Source organism: Dendrobium catenatum, unplaced genomic scaffold, assembly GCF_001605985.2.
Source record: "Dendrobium catenatum unplaced genomic scaffold, ASM160598v2 fragScaff_scaffold_1077, whole genome shotgun sequence".
In the NCBI taxonomy this organism is placed as follows: domain Eukaryota; kingdom Viridiplantae; phylum Streptophyta; class Magnoliopsida; order Asparagales; family Orchidaceae; genus Dendrobium; species Dendrobium catenatum.
Window position 1 is genome coordinate 139,026 of NW_021319539.1, and position 22,024 is coordinate 161,049.

A 22,024-nucleotide genomic window follows, 5' to 3' on the forward strand; every position below is an offset into this window, starting at 1 on the left:
CCAAAATTCAATAATAAGCTTATGCTGTACTTTATTGTTAGCATTGTCTACATTAGAATAAGCACGCAACTCTAAAGAAGATATTGAATGAAATAAAAGACTCAAAATAGGAGTGTTCCAAAGACAATACAAAATATAAATAGCATCATCCCAATGAATACTAGTAGGAGAAAACCAAAATTTAGCGATGTTATGAACAAAATGAGCAATATTCGATCGATTATTAATGAGATAAACCAAGCAATTATCAACTCTATGATATAACGCGGGATCACTTTATAATTGTATTTAAATATGAATAACAATAATTGACCTCAAGTGGAGTATCAACACCTTAGATCAATAAGACGAGCTTTATCAAGAATAGCCATTGTACACTTATATTATGATGTAAAATTACTATTAAAAAAATGAGCTACTTTAATACTCAAAAAATAATAAAGAGAATCCAAATCTTTTATTACAAAGTGAAAAGCTAATTTAGAATTCAATATTGGAATACCATATGCATTATTACTTGTAATAGTCATGTCATCAAGATAAAATGTTATCTATGGATGTAGGAGTGCCCTTAAAAGAAGTGCCAAAACATAGTACGGTACCAAAGAGGATGAAGCACTACCTCTTTATATGAATGAGGCTCGGAAATATTATAAATGAAATATAAAGAAGATGTAAGAAAATGGACATGAGGCTAGTAAATGAAATCTAGAAATTTGGTTGACTTACAATTACATTGAGAATGAAGAGGCATTGCATCCATAGAATTTGGAGGTTGGGGATTTATTTGTTGTATTATAATGAACCAAAGTTTCAGTACCAATCAGAGTACTATCATCGAAGAAATAATTAAAGCGAAGAATATTATATTTAGATATATTGTGGAAATTTAAGGAATAAAGAAGAAATGAATATGATTGAAAAAGAAAGAAAAAATGAGACACATGTATATATTATTGAACTTTAATTATAATAGTTTTCTCCTAATTTTAAGGGCATTATAAAAAGTTAACTCATGTTTATACAAGTGATTTTTGGGATCATTAGATATCCGTTTTAAAAAAATGTTTTCACTAAAATTTTTTAGACATGCTTAACTATTTTATAATTTGGTTTTGGAGATATGAATTTAAAATATGAAAAAATTATAAGAATTCTAAGCTAAAATTTTAACAAATAGAATAATTACATTTTTTATCTTTTATATTATGTTATTCCTAAATATCTCATTCTACTACAGAATCCTTTAAGGGCCAATTTTCTCTTTTATATTTGCTAACAGAAAAGGAAATAAAGAAATAAGAGGGGAAATATAGGAGAGAGGAAAAAGAACCTAGGATTTGGAGGTTAGTAGGCGATTTTTACTAGTCCATCATATTGAAAAAGTTACTCGTCATGTTGTAAGCAATCATTGCCTTACCTCTCATTTCAATGATTGTATATTTTGAGTTTTATGAATTATAATTTGGTTAAAACATTCAAAAGTAGTGATATCTTAATTTTTAAAAAGCATTCATCATATAACTTTTGGAATGTGATATATATATTATCAATATGATCATTTTGACTGGTACATATTAAATTTTAATTGGGCAAATTAGAATATATTTTTTTCTAACGTAAATACACTGCGGAAAAATTGGGTAGATTTTCCTATATTATTTGAATTATAGTATTTCATATATGATATTGACTTATATTGTACATAAAAAGTATATAATTTGCATGTATGAAAGGCTACCACTTAATACTATATCTAAGATAAGTTGGCTCATAAAATATAATAACCTATGCATGAGGGTGGGCCTACAAACTTTCCTTTAAATAAAATATTAATGGTGTAATCATAGTTGTAGCTTGTAACCGATTGACCGGGTTACGCCGATGAGTAGAGGGTGACAACTCTTAAATGATTATTGAAAGTCACCTATAAAAATAAATGATTAATAATAAATGAAAAATAAGATGAGATTGATATATGGATATATATGATATACAAATAGATGTAAGGATAAAAACACCATATTAAAGTTAGATGTATTTCCTTGCTTTCCATACTTATATTAATGATTATATTTTCATGATAGCAAATTAATTGATTGATAGATATAACTAAAATCATATTGGCATTAATATTGGCATAATATAACATAGCATATTGACATGACTCATCGGGTGGTAGTCCTCTTTATCGATTTTTTTTAGATCTTTTTTAACTTTACTAATAATATTAGTTTTATTCTTACACATATTAGTTTTTTTTTTTAATATTAGTTGGTGTTTGATATTGATTAGAATTAGAGCAAGCATATTAAATTCATTGCCTTACATTGAAGGTGGTGTGGTAAGTTTTGGTTACTTACTTCACTTTTATGCTAATTATGTAGTTTTATATGAATTTAGGTAAAGATAAGGAGCCTCTAGTGTGAGGCTATATAATGATGATCTTTCTTTATTTTATTTAAGTTCTCTTGTTTATGTATTCTTTTATAGCCAGTGGTGGCTATTCAATATATACAGGTGTTAAAATGGGTATTCGGGTCGGGTTCAGATCGAACCCAAAATTTACCGGGATCCAATTAAACTTATTTGAACACAACCCAATTCAATAAATGAGACATAAATTTAATCACACACTTTAACTTATATGTTATTAGTTTGACCTGACATTACCCGCTAACCTGCAGGTAAAAGAGTGCTTATTACGAGCGTCAAGCTTTAGTTATGCAATTGCAGCCTACGAGTAAGGGCGGCTTAGCAAGATCGTGCGGGTGTGAGTTGGCGAGTGTGTAGGTCAAGAGTGAGTGTGAGCATGCAGGCCTATAAGAGAAGGTGAGAGCATCTTAGCGAGCTAGTGTGAGGGTGTTGTATGTGCGGGTGCATTGTGGCAAGGGACTGCGTGGAGCCTGAATGTACGAGCGACTTGAGAGATGAAACAAAACTCAGGTCAATTACGGATCAAATTGAAGATAGTGGATTAACCTATAGGGTGTTATAATTAGTATCATAGCAATTATTATTGAAACAAATTACTCTTAACCTGGGTTACACTAATATTTACTTTATTTATTATTTAAATACATTTATAAATTAATTTTATTTGAAGAATTTATCTTGTATTTCTTTATTTTATTTTGAAAGAATTGTTTTGTATTTAAGATTTATTTATTGATCAGGCAAATTGACTTGAAAGAGAAAACATTTGAACCAACTAATGAAGTGTTTTCAATGACATCTATAAATATGAAAAAAGTTTGCTGACATGATCACTCAGGAGGTGAGCGATAAATTAGAGATGTGGCCACAGACACATGCATGAATAGCTGAATGCATGCATGAAATAAAATATGCTTTGGGCCAATTAATGCTTAAGGCTTTGGGCCAATTAATGCTTATGTTTACTTTGAAAAAGATTGTCCACTCAATACACAAGTATACATATTGATCAAGGAATAAAGCAATTGAGAGTATCGATCCCACAAGGAAGTATTCTGCTAGATTGCAATCAAGCTAGTACTGTATTTTACAGTAGCAAGGTTTATCCTACTGAATGAAAATGAAGGGTTCTGAGTTCGTACCAATTATACAAAATGTAAAAGATGATGAGATACCAATATATAAAACATATTTTAGACTATAGTCTACAAATTAATAACATTTTTCTATTGAGACTCTTAATTACTAATGTGGATCAGAGAATATGTATCCCTAGATATCCTTTTGAGCTTGTTAGGGTGAAAGGGAATGTTTATAGCCCTCCTACAATTCTAATGTCTTCAGAGAACCTAAAAGATTAAACATCATATGTCTAGGCATGTCAATATTTAATTTCAATATTCATATTCATTTCAATATTCCTCAATTAAAGTAATACATCACACAAGCTATTAATTATACACATGGCCATTATATGCATTAAATTAATAATAGGAGTTATTAAAAACATTCATAATTCATTTAAGGCACAAAATTCTATATTAGTATTTGTATTGTATTCACATGATTAGCCCAAAAAATAAAAAAATACCCAAACATAAATAAAATAGAAAATAAAATCATCTTAATTTCGATCGTAGAAGAAAAGATATAGGGGAAATAATAAGAAAAAAACTTTACCAGGATAGTTCAAATGTAACAGCCCAAACTCTTAACTATCAGAATATTGTCTGCTTTGACTAAAGAACCTCACGATTTTCTCCTATTAATGCAACTTCCTAGGAGGTCACCCATTACAAAAAAAAATTTATGATCAATCTTAACTAAGGAGTTTCTTAATGAAGTTTCAACCATTACACAAAAAAGAGTTTCGATGTTAAGATTTTTGCTTCTTTTACTTAAGGGGGTTCACAATCTCCCCCACTTAAGTAACTGGCATCCTTGTTAGTTTCACTATCCAAAAATAATCCACCATGTAGATAGGATTCTAGAGATAACCTCTAAAAGTTTAAGTGGTGACTCCCACCACATAGCACTTTATCCCATACATGGTTCAAGAGGTGGCTTCTATGGTGTAGCACTTTGTTTGGTATGATACTTAGTTCCATCTTTTGACTGGTGCATTTTTCTGAAACCAATTTGTAATAGTCCAAACTCTTAACTATTAAGAAATTATTTGCATCATTTTAAGGGCCTCTATATTTTTCTATTGGTGTAACTTCCTAGGAGGTCACCCATCTTAAGATTTTTTTCAGATGAGTAACATAACTGCAAAGTTTCTTAAATGAAATTTCAAGCAATACATCAAAAGGTAACTCGATATTTAAGAGTTTAGCTTATTTTACTTTAGGGGTTTCATAATCTCTCACACTTAAGTAACTGATGTTCGTGTCAGTATCCCTATCCCAGAATTATCCACCAGGTAGATAGGATTCTAGAGAGCCCCCTATAAGTTCATGTTGTCAATGTAGCACTTTGTTCAATATATAGTTCAAGAGTAGACTCCCATGGTGTAGCTCTTTCTCTTGCATGACACTTAGTTCCCATCTTTCGACTGGTGTATTATTCTAATACCAATTTATAACAACCCAAAATGTTATCTATCAAGATATTATCCACTTTGACCAAAGGACCTCACGATTTTTCTTGTTGGTGTAACTTCTTAGGAGGTCACCGTTCTCAAGATTTCTCTAGAATGAGCACGCTTAACTATGGAGTTATTTTGATAAATTTAATCATTACACTAAACGGCACCTCAATGTTTATGAGTTTAACTTCTTTTACTTAAGGGATTTTGTAATAAATGATTGCTCTATACCTTCCTCTTCCAATGGTAGTATTGATTACATAAGAAAGGCTAAGATCTCTAATAAAAGTATCTTGCACTTTTTTAGCCTTTCCTAAACTTTACTCTAAGGGGACACAAAAAAATTATAGGACTTTACTAAAATTGATAAAATGCCTATAAAAAAGAACTGAAAAATTATTTATAGCAAGACAAAAATGGCTTTAGGCGTTATGGTGCTTGAAATGGTGGCATCACGGTGTTATAAAATGAATTAGCATCTTGGTGTTGTTGAGCTTGCTCAATTGTAAAGTTGTGTTGGCTCAATGAGTGTATTAGTTGAACCGGTGCATTGCTCGGTTTACTCAGCATGGCTCCATCTTTCTTCAAAAGTTCCACAACGGTGCTGCAAAAGTCATACACTATGGTGCTTGGATGTTCAATGTGGTGCTATAGCAATGTAATACTTGGCACTTCGAAGTTTAAATTCCTGAGACTCAAGTGTTGCAATGTGGATTTCTAACATTATGGTGCCATGAAATGTTTCGGCACCTAACTTGGCTCTACTATGGTGTTAAATTATTTGTCATTTTTCCAAGGCTCCGATGTTGTGATTTCCTAATCTAGCACCAAGGTGTTGTAGAGGCTGTGATGTTATTAATTAGAATGTTATGTCACTGCTTCAACACTTATAAATTTTTTTCTCCTTTTTCTGAGCATTTTTACACAATATCAACTAAAACAACATATTTTCACTGAATTAAAAGGTAAGAAATATTACAAAATTTACACTTGATAAATTATCTCCAACTTAAACTCTTATTTGTTCTTGAGTAATGGTATCACCTATTAATTAGCTTAATAGCCCAAATAAAAATTATTATTTTAAAATTACTAAAATATAATATAATATATCATGGTTTAGAGGTAATTTAAAATAACCAAAGTTAAAATGCTATTTCAAAGAATCTTAAATAATTAGCCTATGTAATCATGCTTGTTATTGATCTAATTGAACTTATCCATTATGAGTGTGTGTATAAGGTTGACTTTTATTATAGAAATGAATAATATATTATTTAGATAATAGTTATGCTATAGTAAATAAGAAGTTCATTAGTATACCATCCTATATAATAATTCTCTTTCATTATCCTATTTGATTTAAGTATTAGCAAAGTTTTTTGACTTAAGCTCCAACAAATATCAATTCTTGAATGTACTAATCTTTTTCATTTCTAAATTTCTCTTTTGATTTTTATATTTTTCACTTTTTTATACTTGAAGAATATATTAATGATTTTGAATATTAGTTTGGCCTTTATCCCTCCAATATTCCAAAATTAAATTTTATGTAATTATTTTGTAAGACCACAAATACAATGTTTAAGCTTGCTATAATCTTCATAATTTAAACTACACACATTTTTTTCCCTAAACTCAACTATTCATTCTTCAATACAATAGTCAGTGCAAGAGTTGATAGCTTCTAAGTTCAAGACAAGTTAATCACTTAAATGATATTTCTTAGTTAGTTATTAAGGTTTTAAAATTATAAATTACTATGCTTTGTTCATTGAAATTATCACCCAAGGTTTTATTATTATTATTAATTTTAGCTAATGTTTAATTTCTATTATATTTTAGCTAAATAAATAATTCAAGTGCAAGCGCTGTGTAGAGGACAATTATGTTGTGATTTCCTAATCTAGCACCGAGGTATTGTAGAGGCTGTGATGTTGTTAATTAGAATGCTATGTCACTGGTTCAACACTTATAAATTTTTTTCTCCTTTTTCTGAGCATTTTTACACAATATCAACTAAAACAACATATTTTCACTGAATTTAAAGGTAAGAAATATTACAAAATTTACACTTGATAAATTAGCTCCAACTTAAACTCTTAAGCTATTTCTAATAAGTGTCATGCAAGAGAAAGAGCTACACCATGTGTATAGTCCTTAGTCAGACTTGCCTAAATTTTTATTTGGGCTATTAAGCTAATTAATAGGTGATACCATTACTCAAGAACAAGCAAGAGAAAGAGCTACACCATGTGTATAGTCCTTAGTCAGACTTGCCTAAATTTATCATTTTGGCTAGGATGTATCACTACTACTCCTTAAGCAATCTACTCTGAGATCCTTCTCTTTCTCCTTTGTATTAACTTTAGTATTTTTATACAATGACCCAAGGGATTTGTTACTAAAAGAGATTGCAAGCTACCCTTGTTAAGTTTTCAAATTTTAATTATAGTATCTTGACTTTGCAATTGAGTTCTCAATTGAATCACTACCTATTCCAAATGTGTCTTCCTATTACTAAATTATTATTTTTATTAAAACCAAGGGAGAATGTGTAGGATTTTCTATAGCTTATTTAGAATTATTTCAATTTCCTTCTTTATTTAATTGGCATTCATTCCACTTATTGGTACCACTAACTTTATTATTATCCCAACTAAAATTAGTGTGATTTCTCTAACATGTATTATAAGTAATGGGATAGGATTATTTTATCATCCAATAATAATCACATTCTCAATCCCTTAAACTTTATTTTCTCCAACAAAATTCAAATCATGCTCTTCCAATTACATAAATGATCGTGATCCTAAACTAACTCCAATATAATCTAACTTTTTAGAATTACAGCTATATACGTAAGTAAAATGGTTAAAGCATCAAATTCATAAACACTTGCTACTATCTTAGGATTCACTCTATCACAAGGCCACTAAAAATATTCTATAATTATTTTCTAAATTAATTCATAAACATTCTCAAATAGCATAAACCTAAAGATCTTTCAACTGCTGCATCAATAATCAACCTAAGGGATCCTAACAATCTATTATAAAAATTCTAAATAACCAACTAATTAGGTAAATCATGGTGAGGGTATTTTCTAAGAATTTCCTTAAATCTTTTACAACTATTATAAATTGACCCTCCTTTAAATTGGGCAAAAAATGTGATGTCATTCATAAGCTTGGTTGTTTTAGAAGATGGGAAATGCTTAGTTAGAAATTTATGTGTCAACACACTCCAAGTGCAATAGAGCTTGGGGGCGAAGAATTCAACCATATCTTAACTTTCTCCCTTAGCAAAAATGGAAACAAATGAAACCTAAAAGTATTATCGTTGACACCATTAGACATGAATGTTGCACATATTCTTAAGAAGCTAGTTAAGTATAGATTAAGATCCTCAGCTGGAGTTCCTCCAAATTATGAATTTTAAACCATCTGAATTATTGTATATTTCAATTCAAAGTGGTTAGCCTGAATAATAAGCCTATTAATACTTTGGTAGATTCCATCTACTATAGGAATGGTATATCCCCAAAGAGGTTTAGGAGGTCCTACTCTTATATTGGTTCAGACATCTCTAAAGCTAACATCTTTTTGTCTTTTCAAATTTTTGTAAGGGCCCTTATAATTTTCAAATCAACAATAATGGGATCTATAACACATGCAACAATGATGCACTAAAAGTTAAAGAATAAAACTAATAAACAACAATTTTTTTTTCTTTTTCAAAAATCTTAATAGAATTATAAAATAAAGATACATGAAACAAATAGGTCTTAATATGCAACCAATTGAATAAAATAGTTTATAATTATAATATGCATGTTACTTCCCCAACAACAACACCAAAAACTTTATGGGGGCACAATCACAAGTGTGAATAGCTAAATGTGTGCATGAAATTGAAAATGCTTTGGGTCAATTAATGCTTAGGTTTTCTTTGATAAAGATTTCTCACTAGATAGCAAAGTTTATATGTTGATAAAGTACTAAAGTAGAGAGTATCAACTCCACGAGAAAGTGTTTTGCTAGATTATAATCAAATTAGTATTATTTAATATAATTATAAAGTTTATCTTACTAAATAAAAATGAAAGGTTTTGAGTTCATGCCTATTACACAAGATGCAAAAGATGATGAGATACCAATATACAAAATATGTCTTAGACTAATATATATAAATCAATAATATTTTCCTAATAAGACTCTTAATTTTATGTGGATCAGTGCATATACATCCTTAGATCTCTATCAAGTTTATATGGATGAAAATGAAGGTTTGTAGCCTTTTTACAGTTTGAATGTCTATAAAAAACCTAGAAGATTAATCATCCTATGTCTAGGCATGCGAAATTCCATTTCAATACTCCTATTTATTCTAATATTCCTCCATCGAGGTAACACATCACATTTGATATTAATTATATATATGGCTTTAATATATATTAAATTAAGAATAAGAGATATTCAAAATATCCATAATTTATTTAAGGCATAAGAGTTTATAGTAGTACTTTTATTGTGATCACATCATTAATCTAAAACTTATAAATTAGTCAAACATAGATAAAATAGAAAAAAAAAACACACATCTTCAATTCAATAATAAAAATATATACAAGATAAATAATCAAAAAAGAAAATTAGCATGATAGTATAAATGACTTCTCCACACTCCTTCCTCCAATGATAAGATTACTTATGCAAGACAAGCTAAGATCTCTAATGAAAGTATCTTACACTTTTTTTAGTCTCCCTTAGATTTTAATCTAAGAGGGTACTAAATAACAACACTGAAACATTATATAACTCTACTAAAATTAATAGAACTCATAAATAAAATAACTAAAAAATATATATAATTAGTGTAAAAATGGCTTCAGGCACCATGACGCTTGAAATTATGGCACTATGGTGTTATAAGATGAATTAGCACCTCGATGTGGTTGGGATCGCTCCATAATGACATTGCGCTGACTTGGAATGTCTATTGAAGGAACAAGTGCATCGTTCGACTGATTTGGTGGGGCTCCATCTTTCATCAACTACTCTATCGCGGTGTTGCAAAAGTGAAAGCTACGATGCTTGAATGTAAAACCTGGCATTGTGGCATTATAATACTTAGTGTTTTGGCACTAATATTCTTGAGACTTAGGTGCTGCAATATGGATTTCTGATGTTGTGGTTCTAAGAAGTGCTATAGAGCTAACCATGGTCCATCTGGGCGTTGAATTATTTTTAATTTTTCTAAGGCTTCGGTGCTGCAATTTCGGCACTAAGGCATTATAGATGCTTCAACATTGGTTGTTGGAATGTTGCAATGCTATTTTAGTACTTATAGATTTTCTTTTAATTTTCTTGAGCATTTTATGTGGGACCTGACTATAGAATGATGAGACAATGCTTTTGATGTAAAGATTATGGGCACCAAATGGCAAATGATCCTTGCAAGGATCTGGGTAAGGATCTATTTAGATTGAAAGCAGACTTTTAAAACCATTAAAAAAATTTTATGAAGTACCACAGAATATGACTAGTGTAATTTTGTTTAAATTTTTATTTATAAGTGGAGTTTTTCTTTTTAATGATTTCATAATTGATTTTGTTATGATTTATGACTGATATAGATTCTAAAAGTTTTGAACTAATTTGATTTAGTATATTATAGATATTATTTGATTTTATATTGATTTATTTTGTATTACTCATAGAAAATAAAATGGCGGCCTTCTGATGCCCCAGTTAGGAAAGTATATGTATTATATTTGATTTGTGTTAAGAAAGATAGAGGTAGAGCTAAAAAGAATTGGTTAAAAAGTATTAGAAATGAACTTTTATTTTTAGATTTAAATGAGAATTTAACTCTTAACATGACACAATGGAGAAAAAGAATTCATATAGCCGACCCCATATAGTGGGATAAAGGCTTGATGTTCTTATTGTTGTTGTTGTTTTCATCATCATCGACTTATTGGAATGTTGCTTATTTCATTGTAAGCAACCTTTACCTTACCTTTAATGTCAATAATTTTATATAATTTATGTTTTATAATTTTTAACTTTGTCAAAACTTTTAAAAGTTTTAATATTTTAAGTTTTAGTAACTTTTATCACATAACTTTTAATTTATGATCGATGACATTAATATGAGCATTTTGATTGGAACATATTGAATTCTCATTTGGTAAATTGAAAAATGTATTATTTTTTAAGTAAATGCATAGTAGTAAATGTTTTTTTGCATTTTTTGAATTACTGCATTTCATGCATGATATTGACTTACTTTACACAGAAAAATAGAGCATTTGCATGTAAGGAAGAAAAGCTGATAACACTATAATTAATACATGTCTACTCTTTAAACATAATACCCTACGTAGGATGTTGGGTTGAAGGGTAGAAGGGCTTTCTTTTAAATAATTGTTTGTGGTGTAATCTTAATTATAGCCTATAACCAATTGATTGAATTACGCCAAAGTGTAGAGGGTGACAACTTTTAAATGATTTTTAAAAGTTGTACATGAAAATAAATAATTAATAAAAATAAATGAATAATAGGAAGAGATTGATAGATGGATAGATATGATATATAATAGATGTAATGGTGAAAGCATCACTTTAAAGCTAGATGTCTGGTCTTGTTTTCATAATTATATTTATATGATAATATATTAATTTGATTAATATATAGAATTGTCTCATTATTATTAATACAACATAGCATAGCATATTGACTTGGCCCATTAGGTGATCATAATCCTCTTTACTAATTTTTCTTAAATCTCTTTTGACCTTACTGATCATATTAGTTTTATTCTTAATTTTAGAGATTTCCTATTATGTGAATTAGTTCATGATTGATATTGGTTAAAACTAGAGCAAGTATTATAAATTATTTGTCTTGCATTGAAAGCAACGGTAAATTTTGAATATTTACTAGTTAGGCTTTTATGCTCATTATGTGGTTTTATATGACTTCAAGTAAAGATAAGGAGCTTGGAGCAAGAGGATATATAATGATGATCATTTTTATTTTATTTAAGTTCTTTGGTTTATGTATTCTTTTATAGCCAGTGCTAACTATTGTATATATATTTTTAAGTTTTGGAGCTTGTAGTAGAATTTAAATCTTGAGAATATTATATAATTATATTATCTTTCTTTTTATTTATTCTCTTTAATGCAATTAATCAACTCTAGATGTCAAATAGAATTGGTTATAAATGAATGATTATCAGTTGTATAAAGAAAAAAAGTAAGAGAATAGAAAAGAAATTCTTCCACTTTAGATCTTAGGGTATTAAACATAAAACCCTCCTTGCCTACGACCTATCCCAATCAAACTTTAGGAGCTTGTATCACACACATGACAAGAAGTGGAAGAAAATATGATTGAATAGCTAGAATCACATAATAGACCAATATAAATATGATTTAATCTAAGATGAGCAATATAATAGATATTAGAAACTGATAATTTAGATGGGGCAATAGAATTAACACCTACCAAGAGCATAGTGGTACAATATACAGTCAGTGCAAGTATATGATTCTTAGGAGACAAAAAAATATATATTTGAAGAGTTAGGGAACTTATGATGAGAGGTGTCAAAGTCTAAGACCCAAATAAAGGAAGATATAGCAGAATAACTTCAAGCTAAAAAACTTAAAGCAAATATAATATATGATTGTGTGGAAAAGAGCTTCTAAATCTAACCAATAGCAGTTTCTATCTTAGAATTATTTGATGTAACTACTTCAACTTTATGTTGATGAGGTTTATAAGAACATTATTGTGATTGAGACTACTAAGATTGTTGTTTACTCTTCTTTAATAATGTTGGATATTAAGACTTCATTTGGGACGGCTGTTTTTTGCTTCATAAAATGGAGTTTATGAACAAAAAAATTAATTTTTTTTTACTAAAACAAAATTTTATGAAGAAAAAAAAAAATGTTCGAAATGAAGTCCAAGTCTTGAATGCCCTACTTTGGAATTTAGCTTGCTCTGAGTAATAAGAAATAGGTGAGTAGTAACTTTCAAAATAGATGGATGATCAAGTATGGGTGGACAACTTTCCCCACTTTATGTATCTTATGAACTAATAATTTGCTAGCAAACCAGTTAATAGAGGGAACAAGGTTAACAAGGTTTGTGATGAAGAATATTTCCATATAGTGTTTACAAGTCATCATGAGGGTCTATCAAAAATTAAAAAGATTCGTTGTTCTTCTCTATAAGTAGCTTAAAGAGAGCAAATGCTTAAATCTCTACTAATTCTATAAAAGCTAATTTGTCCCAAAGATTAGTCATGATGGAATAAAACTCTTAAATACTATTATTACATCTTCTAAAACATCTTATATCAATATCTAGTTAATATTATTTGCATAATTATAAATCACCCCAAATCTCTTTGACCATTTTATGCTTTGCTAATTGTATGTCTATTGATCTCTTAACAAAATTATTTATCCAGATTATGGTATGCAAGTTGTAGGCCTCCCAAATATCTCACTTTTCTTCGAATTTTATATCATTTGGTTCATTGGTGTACAAAAATAAAACTCCACGCCTTCCTACTTTTAAAAATCTTTTCATCGCATAACTCCAATATAAATAATTATGTTTTTTATCCATTATCAGTTGAATAGATTCCAATGAATCATCTTTATCACAAGCCATAATTAGTAAAATAACAATAAAATGAGATGCAAATGACAATACTTAACTGAAATCAAACTAGAAAGGAAAAAAATACTTAACTGTGTTGTATGAAATCTACTTCAAAATAATGAATTTTTTAGTGCTTGCATAGAATGACAAGTAGAATGGTGAAGCAAAAATTCCTCTTAGAACATCGAGCAAGATCTATGCTTAGGGTTGAAGATTATCTACTAAACAAAGATTGTTGTAGGCTAGAATATGTGCGACGATAAAGTTAAAATTATGCATCTTAGCATTGTACGAATATCCAGCTCACACACAGATAACACAAGATGTTTTTACGTGGAAAACCTTGGAAAGGACAAAAACCATGGGGCATGGCGCAGTCTGAAATGAATCCACTAGTGTTTGGGTAGATTACAGTGGGCTGACTCGTCCCTAAGGGCGATCAGATTACAAATGTCAATCATTTGGTTGAATCTAGTGATAAACAGGTATAAAATTACAGCGTCAGTTGGTGAAATGGTAGAATTTCGATGCTACTTGAAAATTTGGGCATTAGTTGGTAGCCTGGCGTTAGTTTGACAGAACTTCAGCGTTGAATGGTGATTCGACAGAAGTCCAATGTCAGATGGTGGTCTAGTGGAACTCTGGGAGTCAAGTGATGGTCTAGCAAAACTCTGTGTTTACTCTGGATGTCAAGTGGCGGTCCAATAGAATTATTTGCCTCAAGTGGTGGTCTGGTAGAATGGGACTTAGGTGGTGTTTTAGCAAAACTCTGGGCCTTAAGTGGTGGTCAGGAAGAAGTTTAGGCCTCAGGTGGTGGTCCGGCGGAGCTCATGGACTCAAGTGATGGTCCGACAGAGGTGAGTGCCTTAAGTGGTGGTTGTGAGTCCCCAAAAAGATTATACTTATGGGGTTCAAATGCAAAGGGTATGTCCACATTATCCCGTAGGATAAAATGATCGTAGGCCTTTATGCTCGACACAAGCAAGCCGACGGAAGAGCGGATGGAGTTATACATACGATTAGCCATGAAAGATAGTGGCTTTCACTTACACACTTCGATGTATAATAATATGTATAACCCAAAATATCATGAGATTTTTCCCATTCAATAGATCAGCTCGAATGGGGTTTATTTGATGTGGGGATCGGTTTCCCATGGGCATAAGCGCCCGTGGTTAATTACATCCTAAGCCTTGGCCTAGAAAAACTCTTGATTAAAGCTGTTGTATTATTCTCTTCTTAATTTGGTGCGTAGAGAAAGCTCCTAGGTTCTATTCCGAAGAAAATAAAGTATTCTCTTTATTCTTAATGATGATTAGACTTTTTTAGATGAATAAAGATATGATTAAAATTTTGAATTTAAAAGATCAAAGATCGGATTACTATCCTAGGAGAAATAACATACTCAGAATTCTTCAAAGATGAAAAGAGACACACTAAGGGGTATACAATCTGGGCTTATGCTTGCCTGGAGTGAGCTCCCAGCTAACATCCTAAAAATAATCAATGGCCTTATATGAATGTAATATAAGAAGGTTATATCCTAAGGAATCAAGGATTTGTAGTTCAAAAGGTTTAAATCAGAGACTCTGTAATATTTAAAAGAATATACCTAGTGCCATGTATAATGCATGAAATAGATGCATAAGTAAGAGTATTCTTAGGTCTACTTAAAGATGCTCATGTAATAATTGTATATAGATAAGGTGCACTGCGAAGTAAAGTGTATAAAGATGTATGCATGATATCCAAAGTATAAAAGGAATAAATAAACACACCAAGGATACCCTCCAGGTAAGGTATCTACATCACACCATAATAGAAAATCATCCTAATGATGCCTACTTCATGTGAGAAAATAACGATGCAAATGATACAAATTAGTGGCCTACACTATAGGCCTAAACAACCCTAATGGTCTTTAGGGCTCACAAAAGGTGGGGGGTATCACACCCAAAATTAAAAGAAAATGGAACATCCTAACGGTGCCCACTTCGTGTGGGAAAAATAGTGATGCATATAACATAAGTAGCTGGGCATACACTATAGGCCTAACATGACCATAAGGGTCTATAGGGCTTACAAAAGGGGGTAAGCTTTTGCCTATAAGGACAAAGCTTCATTAGTGCACTAACTTATAACCAGCTAACTAAACATGCTAGAATATATATTAAACTAAAATCTATTGACAAAATGTGTGTGATGTGTAGCTGTTTTGATATATGATTAGGAGTTTTATTTATAAGTTGCAGGGATTATACCTGACCATGGCGTGCCCACTCAAATGCTCCTAAGAAAATAGTCCAATTTGATTCTCGACTATACAAGACCCAATGTACCTCATAAGATAAGATAAAAGAGAAATATATAGGAGAGTATATGCCATTCAGAAAAGAAATGCAGGTCAACAAAAATATAATTAACAGTATATTTAAGATTAACAATTATAAAACATGTGCATATTATTGCTAGAATATTAAACAATGTGGTAGTTCTCTAACTTGACAAGAGTAATTGTCATTTAATAACAAAACAAAACACTGACCTAACCTAGATCTAGAAGTCGTATACTAACAAACAAATCTAAGTGCGTGTAATTGGTTGTGTAGTTTTAGGTATATCCTATGTAGGAAGATTTAGTTAAGGTTGCTTCTATTTTTTATTTGTTAAAGGGACAAAAGATAAATTTTAGTTTGAGTTTAAATATTAAGATTGATTTTAGGAATTTTATTTTAGTGTTTAGTTGATTACCACCTTTGTTTCTCACCGAGGCCGTGAGGTTTATTTCACCCTCCTTGGGGCTAACTCAATAGCCTTGTACGCCTAGGTTACCCAGTTGTAACCAATTTTATTAGATTAATTTAGTTTATTATAAATTAAAAAGAAAGGATGAATTAGGTGATTTATTAATAAAGAAATTTGTTAATTGATTTTAAAAGATTAGTTTAAAGTTTGATTAATCTTATGAGTCGTTTATCCAAATGAATTTTAGTTTTGGTTTGCCCTCCTAATTTAGTCTACATCTTTTAATTATTGGGTTGGTTAGAGATCGATTAATATATTTGTTAAACTTGATTTAAGTTTTATACTTTAGTGGTTAAAAATGTTAATTATGGTTTAATTTAAAATTAGGTGTTTAAATGCATTTTAAGAGTTGAATTATGAATGATTTTATTGGTTGATTATTAGTAAGTTAAGGAATACTAAACCTAGGAAAAATGTGTCACTAAGTTTATGTTTTGATGTCTTTATCTTATAGGGAGCATACATCCTAAGTCTATGCTATTTAAGACTCGGTTCTTAATTTTTGTCCTTAGGTGTCACTAGTGTTATAGGTGACAAAAGGAAGTGTGTTTCTAACCATTTTAGATATTTATAGATGTATCAACAGGTTTAGGGATTTATAAAAGAAATAAGACAATAAGTAGAAAAGTAGTAGAAGGTAGAGTGGCAAAGAGAAAGATGACAAAGAGCTAAAAGAGAGGAATAGAAATAAAAATAATAAATGGAATGTATGCATCTTATTATTGGGCATACCTCCTTGAAGTCAAGCATGCCTCTAAAAGGCCCTTCACCCCAATTCAATATAATATGAATAGGAGAAAAGGAGTTTTTGATGCCCTTCGCTATTCCCACATTCCAAATAAAGCACTCGAGAAAACCCGACTCGACTACATATAGTATTTCGCACATTAAACTTAAGACTAGCGAAGTGGAAGGAAGCTCCCCAAATCTGAAACCCAAAATAAGCTTTCTTTTGTTCCACATTCATCCAAAACTCAGTTCTAGAAGCGAACACAAAAAGAACAACTCACATATGAAATATGATTTTGCTCCAAGCAACACATAAAGAGACCTCCAACATGAAGCAAAACATAGAACTCTAAATCCCAAAAATAACTTGTAAAACTTCCAAATATAATGACATATAAGTCCCTACATAAATAATCCACCAAAAACTCTTTCCAACATCAAAACAACCAAGTGATTTTATTTATTTGGCGTGAGGTAAAACTATAAAAATTCTCTAACAAGAAGATTTCACAAAAGCTTATCGTCATAAAACATTCAGGAAAAAAAACTTATCATAAAGCTTCTCAACACAAAACAACTCACAAAGCTTTCTATAAGGTTTCTAACAATAGAGCCACTCATGAAACTCTTTCAACGTAAAATAAGCCATCAATCTCTCAAACATGAGGCAACTTATAAAACTTTCACATAACACAAGCTCCTAAGATTTTCCACCCCGAAGCACTTCTCCACATGAAACCGCTCTTGGAACTTTTCAAACTTGAAACAAATCTCTCCTACCACATACCAACAAGTATATGAAAAGTTCTTTCCAATTTAAACTTGTGATCGCTTGATATTGGATGTAAGTGTGGTGTCTGATCATAAATATGCAAATGATTTTTTTTTAAAAATATAACTGAAACCCATTTCATTGAATCATCCACAAGTGCCATGACATGAATATACATAAAAGCTCTCCAACAAGCTCTCATAATAACACTAACAACTGGAGTGTGAGTGGAGTAGTGGCGATACAATGGTTCTAAATCTTCCTGCATAACAAGAATATTCCATGCATAAGACTAATGTAGAAAACTCTCAAATCTTCATAAACATCATTCGACTCACCACCATGTTTTGGAAATAGACTATGAAGCTATCATGCTTCTTTAAAAAAAAGAAAATCAAGCTCATTTACATATGCTGGAGAAATAAATTCATGAAAGGTGCTCATAGCCCATCATAATCTAACAAGCAATTTGGCTGATAAACATCTATATAATGCAATTGGAGAAGTCTCCATAAGAACAAGATTGTATTAAATTTTAATATAAGAAAAATAATGATGCTTTCTTTTAGCAACATTTCATCAAATAGATTGTATGCGATATTTAAGCCATGAGGAATATGAAACCAAGGATTTAAGATCGATGCCACCTACTTATGTCCCATAACAAAACCCAACTTATAATAGCAAGACACACATAACAACTAGGAGATAAGGCAAGTATCTTTCAAGGCCAACGTACACACCCATCTCTCTTATCATATTCATAAGGGTATCCTTCTAATTGATCATCAAGACTTTTTTATCAATACTACGAAAGAAATAACCAAGCAAGCCTTTACTCATATAATATTCAAATGCATATACCAAAGTCACAAGCTTAGGAACACATTTCCGTTGAACAACTTCTCTTTCCTTTCAAGATAAGCATATTCCCAATCAATACTTCATATGGATGAGAGACAAAATAAGATTATGAAACTAGCCCTCAAATGGCATTAACACATACACCTTGCATACATGTTTTGCCAAAGAATAATATAACCTCTTATAGTCTTTCAAAATTTCCACATTTGAAAAAAAAGATGCTATCTATCACATGATTTGAACCATAAGTAAGCACAAATTTCATGTACAAGGAGTCCATTTCCAACCAATATAAATCAATGCACAAGTTTCATTTATGTCCCACAAAATCATCCACTCAAGAAAGTCAAGACAAATTCATCAATGATATGAGAAAAAAAACTAGGAATCAAGCTAATGTATGCATTTGATTACAAAAAGTAGATATTTGCTCCATCCACTACCACTATTCTTGACTGACATAGTTTCTTAAATAAGTAAGCAAGATGGGGAGAGGATAAAGAATAAGAAAGAAGAAGAAGAAGAAGAAGAATGTGAGGGAGAAAGATGTGAAGAAGGTATACATGTTGGGGTAAGAATCGACCAAAGAGGGCTTCGGTTAGGGCAAGAGGAGGTGGTGACCTAGGCTCGAATTTGACTTGATACATCTGTTGACCTGCTTTTTTCCCCAGGCCAGGTCAAAGAGTTGACCTAGCCAAATTGGACCAGGCTAGACCCCAGGAAACATCCTAGTGGGTTCAGGGAGCCAAGCCAAGTGTACTGAGCCCAGACCCAGGTCCCAGGTTAACCTGGTTTACCAGGTTAACTAGGGTTGACCAAAATTGACCTAAAGCACCTTCTAGTTGATTTCAATCTAGTTTCATGGCTTCCTAGCTCGATCCACCCATATATAAGGCCTATTTGACCAGGTTGACCAAGTCAATGATTGACTTGGTCAACCCAAGTCTTAAATAGGTCAAAATGACTTATTTATGTCATTTAAAACCCGTTTAATGCAATTAAAGCCTCCTTAATGTTTGGAAATTCAAAATCACGGCTAGGAGGCTCTGTTTTCCCTATCAATTGATTCCAAATTTGATCCTAGCCATTGATTTGAAATCCTTAATTTTTAAATATAAAAAATTAGGTTATTTTGAGGACTTTTGCTCTCACTTTCTCCCTAGAGCCTCTCAGCCCGAGATATTTCGTGTGAGAGCTCCTCTAGGTCCCATCTCCCTTCCACGAGCCATACTCTATCGATCAAGGCCTCTGCCGAAGAGATCTCCGGCCAACCGAGGCTTAAGATCTTCTAAGCTGATTTCCCTTCAATCCAGGACGAATCAAGGCTCGAGTTCAACTAGGAAAATGTACAAGGATAGTCTACAAGCTCAACCATATGAAGATCTACATAATCCGCCGTGTGGATTGAGGTAAAATTGAAACCCTAGTCTAGAACACTTAGATCTAATTAACTCTTATACAACGTGTCTTAGAATGTAAGATCGGTCCCCCAAGATTTATGTTCATGTGTACGCTTTAGGTTTAAAATTTTGTAAGGTTTCATCGTCCCGATCGCGAGAACAGGATGAAAAACCTACTAGACCCTTGGCTTTGCCCTAGCTATAGGTGTATATTTTTCAAACCGTTAATCAAGAGATCAATGGTCCGGATCTCTACCTTTCGTGGTCTTGATTGACTGCGGGCCGTCGTTCTGCGGTCTCGTTCAACATGTAGTTAGATATGGGCCATCCACCCTAAACGTGGGTGATCAAACGGCGTCGCGGCCACGTCCGACGTGGATAAGTAGCGCTGATTGTGGCCAATGATTTCGCAATCATTGACCGCCATTATCGCAGTTTTGGGAGCGCACTAAAGCCAAATGTGTGGCCTGCAGCGACGACTGCGTGGTCTCGGGATCGAATCTCGGACTAACACATGGCCATTCCGCCGCCAGCCGCCGTTACCTTTATTTTAAATTAAAAATGATATTTTATTTATTTTAAAAGTAGATTTCATTTAAATAATTATTATAAATTATTTTTAAATTAAAAATATTAGTGTAATATTTCATTATTTTCAAAAAAATCACACCTTTAATTTAAAAATATAATTACTTTCTAAATATTGATTATTATTTATTATTTATTATTTATAAATCTATTATTGTATTTAAACTTGTAAAATTCATAACTCCGTCGTTTTAAATCGGATTTTTGCATACGACCCCTTGAACTTCTCAGAAAAATGAGCACTTTATTTTAAAATTATTTTCAGTATCCTTTGCTGGCTGTCTGGACAGATTCCTGTTTGGATTGGCTTATGGGACTATTTTAATATTATTTATATAATTATTATTTTAATTATTTTAAAATTAAAAATTATTTTCAAACCATTTTGAAACCTCGATCGGGTGGCCAGTGGATCTCCCCTATATTTATATATTTATTATGAATTAATCTATTTTTAATTAGATTATTTTCTAAAATTTATATATTTATAAGTATTTTAAATTATTTTAAAACTACTTATTATTAAATCCTAATTTTGGGGATTCACTAATTATAAAATTTTAAACATATATTTTACATGTGAATAACAATCATGGGGGAGTGGATTAGTGAATGGTCTAGTCCCAAAAATCACCTCGTTTAGTGTACTTACTTTTTTTTATTATACCTTGCATATGTAGGATGCACGAGCACTTAGTTTAGGCTCTCATAGATCTAAGGACATAGTGTGTTTACTGCTTTTGTTTATTACCATGCCTTGTAAACCCAAGGGTTAGTCTAAAACTTTAGTTTAAATTCCTATAACATAGGGACCCGTCTAGTTAACTTAGAAAAAGTTCTAGTAGCTAGGGTCGATCAATGATTGACATAAAAACTTTAAATTTTAAACTTAGTGACATTATAAATATTCCAGAATTTTTTAGGAATTTTTAGGAGCTTTTAGACCCCTTAGTCAACCAACCCTAATTTACCCATTAAATAGGGCCCATAAACTCTAAACATTACAATAAATTCATTTCAACTCAAAAAATATCCATAATATCTAAAATTGTTCAGAATTTCATCATTAATCTGAGATAAATAGGGCTCCTTAGTTTGACCTTAACCTGACCCTTAATTCTAACTCTAACCAAAATGACCTTTTTACCCTTTTTA